General features: G+C 41.2%; 1 non-coding gene across 1 annotated transcript; it reads right to left on the bottom strand.

Annotated features, from left to right (window-relative positions):
- Positions 1-384: 384 nt before the first annotated feature.
- On the bottom strand, positions 385-491 carry LOC127124131 (small nucleolar RNA R71). Its single transcript, XR_007803764.1, has one exon. It is a non-coding gene; the product is annotated as a small nucleolar RNA R71 (small nucleolar RNA).
- Between the last annotated feature and the right edge of the window lie 4,211 nt (positions 492-4,702).

Here is a 4,702-nt window from a genome sequence, read left to right as displayed (position 1 = left end):
GCTGAAGAAGGACCACAACATTGTCCTCTTAAGTTCTATATTACCCCGTCCCAAGAAGAACCTCACAACAATATTGCTTCCCCTGCTATCAATCGAAACGATTTCGAGTTGAAACCCTCACTATTGTCAGCCATCCAACAACATCAATTTGCTGGAAATCCTACGGACGACCCTAATGAACACCTGACCAAATTTCTGCAGTACGCAGATACTGTAAAGGCGAATGGTGTATCTCAAGATGCGATAAGACTACGCCTCTTTCCTTTCTCACTAAGAGACAGAGCTTGGGCTTGGTTGCAATCCCTGCCCTCCAAATCCGTTACGACATGGGAAGAACTGAAGAACGTTTTCTTATCCCGATATTTTCCGCCGAGCAAAACTGCTATGCTGAGAGCTCAAATCAACGGATTTCGGCAAAAGGATGTAGAATCTCTCTACAAAGCATGGGAGAGATACAAGAACATGATGAGGATATGTCCACATCACGGTCTCGAAGACTGGGTGATCATTCAAACATTTTACAATGGGCTTCTGTATAACACAAGATTGACAGTAGACGTTGCCACAGGCGGTGCACTTATGGACAAGCCATACAACGAAGCCTATCAACTCATTGAAAATATGGCCCAAAACCATTTCCAATGGGGAGGTGAAAGAACTCCAGTAGAAAAGTCCCAAACAAAGGGTAGAATGTACGAAATCAGTAGCCTTGACCATGTTCATGCCAAGGTAGATGCCCTTGTTCAAAAATTAGACAACTTGACCATACCACCCGCAACCACCGTGGCTGTTGTGACTCCAAATTGTGAGTTATGTGAAAATACTGCACACACTGCACAAGAATGTCAAATATTAGCAGGAGTTCCAACCGATCAAGTGAATTACGCACAAGGAAATCCCTATTCGAATACCTACAACCCAGGTTGGAAAAACCATCCTAATTTTTCGTATAAGAATAATAATGCCCTGTATGCACCTGGCCAAGCACCAACTGTTCCTCCTGGATATCAAAAGCCAACTAATAATGCTCTTAACATGCCTAGGAAGTCAAATCTCGAATTAATGATGGAAAGCTTCATAGCTACCCAAGCTCAGACAAACAAAGACTTCTTGAACCAAAACATACATACTAGCGAGCAACTCAAACAACTAGCGAGCAAAGTAGATGCCTTAGCCACCCACAATAAAATGCTTGAAACACAGATTTCACAAGTGGCTCAACATCAAGCATCTACAGCCACTCCTGCTGGAACATTTCCTGGACAACCGCAACCTAATCCAAAAGGACATGCAAATACCATTATACTGAGGAGTGGAAAAGAAATAGACGGACCCGTAGATCCAAGACTCCAAAACCCTGCCATGTACCAAAAACCAGACAAAACCTCAACTGAGCGGGTGAATGAATCAAAGGAAATAAAAGATAATACCCGAGAGGCCGAAGAGAAAGAAAAACCTTATGTGCCTCCACCTCCTTATAAACCACCCATTCTGTATCCTCAAAGACTCACAAGTTCTAAAACTGCGAGTCAATTTAGGAAATTTGTTGAACTTCTGAAGCAACTAAACATTACAATACCCTTTATAGAAGCCATCACACAAATGCCCTCATATGCGAAATTTCTTAAGGAGATCCTATCCAATAAGAAAAAGATTGAGGATAACGAAACAGTTACACTTACTGCAGAATGTAGCGCAATAATCCAAAACAACATGCCTCCCAAACTAAAAGACCCAGGTAGTGTTTCCATACCCTGCGTCATTGGAAAATTCGTCATAGACAAAGCTCTATGCGATCTAGGAGCCAGCATTAGTGTAATGCCCTTAACCATCTGTAAAAGGCTCAGTATGGGAGAATTAAGACCAACCAAGATGTCTGTTCAATTAGCTGACCGCTCAATCAAATATCATGTCGGTATACTAGAGAATGTCCCCGTACGTGTAGGACAATTTTACATTCCTACAGACTTCATAATCACAGGCATCAAAGAAGATGCCAGTACACCTATTATATTAGGAAGGCCATTCTTGGCTATCGCCGAAGCCATAATAGACATAAAGAGAGGTAAGCTAACATTCGAAGTTGGAGAGGAAAAGGTTGAATTCATCTTAACACAATTCTTACAAGCGCCAGCCATAGACGATACCTGTTATCTACTTGATGTCATAGACGAGTGCGTAAGAGAGATGGAGATGCAAGAAACCACATACTCTGATATAATGAAAATCCAAATCCCTCCAACCTTTGAAGACGATAATTGGCATGAACCATACCAAAACGAAAGTCTAAGCGAATGCTTAGCACTTACGCCCAACCACATGCCATGCCCAAAGAAACCTGACTTGGAATTAAAAACACTACCAAAGAACCTAAGATACGAATTCCTAGACACTGAACTCAAAAGACCAGTAATAGTCAACGCTTACTTGGGACAGATGGAAACTGAAAAGTTACTAGATGTCTTAAGAAAATACCCAACTGCGTTAGGATATAACATCGCCGACCTAAAAGGAATAAGTCCTTCTATCTGTATGCATCATATTATGCTGGAGGAAGATTGTAAAACCTCTAGAGAACACCAGAGAAGGATCAACCCAATCCTAAGTACGATAGTCAAGGATGAAGTAAAGAAGTTACTAGATGCTAGAATCATATACCCGATCTCCGATAGTCAAAGGGTTAGCCCCGTTCATGTAGTACTCAAGAAAGGGGGTGTTATAGCTGTTAAGAACGAGAAGGGCGAGTCCATAGCACAAAGAGTTGTGATCGGAAATAGAATGTGCATCGACTATAGAAAACTAAAAAAATCCACTCGGAAAGATCATTTTCCTCTGCCCTTCATTGACCAAATGCTTGAACGATTGGCTAAGCATTCCCACTTCTGCTATCTAGACGGTTATTCAGGATTCTTTCAAATTCTGATCCATCCTGACGACTAAGAAAAAAGACTACCTTCACATGCCCCTATGGTACATTCGCTTACCGACGAATGCCATTTGGATTATGCAACGCTCCCGCAACATTTCAAAGATGCATGATGGCAATCTTTGTCAATTTTATAGACGACATCATGGAAGTCTTTATGGACGACTTTTCTATTTGTGGGCAGAGTTTCGAAGGATGTATATCAAACCTTGAAATGGTGCTCGAAATATGCGTAAAGGTAAATCTCGTTTTGAACTGGGAGAAATGCCATTTCATGGTCCAACAAGGAATCGTGTTAGGTCACGTGGTATCTGATAGAGGAATTGAAGTAGACAAAGCCAAAATCAAAATCATAGAGAACCTTCAACCCCCTAAAACCGTACGAGAAGTACGAAGCTTTTAAGGACACGCCATTTTCTACCGATGTTTTATCAAAGATTTCTCGAAAATTACCAAGCCACTTACGGGTTTATTAATGAAAGACGCTGAGTTCATCTTTGATGAAAAATGTTTAACAGGGTTCAACCAATTGAAAACATCTTTAATCACTGCACCCATAATGCAACCACCTGACTGGAGATTACCTTTCGAAATCATGTGTGATGCGAGTGATTACGCCGTAGGCGCATTACTAGGCCAAAGAAAGGATAAGAAACTTCATGCAATCTACTACGTAAGTAGAACACTAGATCCAACCCAAATGAACTACGCCGCCACTAAAAAAGAACTTTTAGCCGTCGTGTTCACCCTGGACAAGTTCTGTTCCTACCTAGTAGGGGCAAAAATTATTATCTATATCGACCACGCCGCTATTAAATATTTGTTAAGTAAGAAGGATGCCAAACCAAGACTTTTAAGATGGATCCTACTCTTACAAGAATTTGACTTAGAGATAAAAGATAAGAAGGGTACTGAAAATGTAGTAGCGGACCACTTATCACGAATCGAAGGGAATAAGCCTGAACTAATTCCAATCAATGACGATTTCCCTTACGAACGACTCATAGCACAAATGCAAAGCGACATGTCTGAACTAACGATAAACGATATCGAAATAGAAGAATCTGTGGAAGAAATACATGCGAATGCAACTCTGCCATGGTATGCTGATTTTGTCAACTACCTAGCTGTCGGAGTACTTCCATCGGACCTATCTTACCAACAAAAGAAGAAATTCTTTCATGACCTAAAACAATACTACTGGGATGAACCTCTACTTTTCAAAAGAGGTACCGACGGTATTTTCCGTCGATGTGTTCCTGAGGATGAAATAGATGATATAATCTCTCATTTCCATTTTGCTCCCTATGGTGGGCATGCAAGTACCTCAAAGACCTGTACTAAGATCCTACAATCGGGCCTCTTTTGGCCCACTCTATGGAAGGATGTCCATAATGCGGTTATAAAATGCGACCAGTGCTAACGCACTAGTAACATCGTAAGATGCGATGAAATGCCATAAACAGGAATCTTAGAAGTAGAAGTCTTCGATGTATGGGGGATTGACTTCATGGGACCATTCCCATCTTCTTTTGGTAATAAGTACATACTCGTTGCTGTCGACTATGTTTCAAAATGGATTGAGGCTGTAGCCTCTCCGACAAATGACACACGAGTAGTGATTAAGTTATTCAAGAATATCATCTTTCCTAGATTCGGTGTGCCAAAACTAGTAGTTAGTGACGGTGGCTCCCACTTCATATCAAACATCTTTGGAAAACTTCTTCTGAAGTATGGAGTCCGACACCGTGTAGCAACACCTTATCACCCACAAAC

This window comes from Lathyrus oleraceus, chromosome 2 (assembly GCF_024323335.1).
Source record: "Lathyrus oleraceus cultivar Zhongwan6 chromosome 2, CAAS_Psat_ZW6_1.0, whole genome shotgun sequence".
Lineage (NCBI taxonomy): Eukaryota > Viridiplantae > Streptophyta > Magnoliopsida > Fabales > Fabaceae > Lathyrus > Lathyrus oleraceus.
This window is presented reverse-complemented; position numbering and strand designations above follow the sequence as displayed.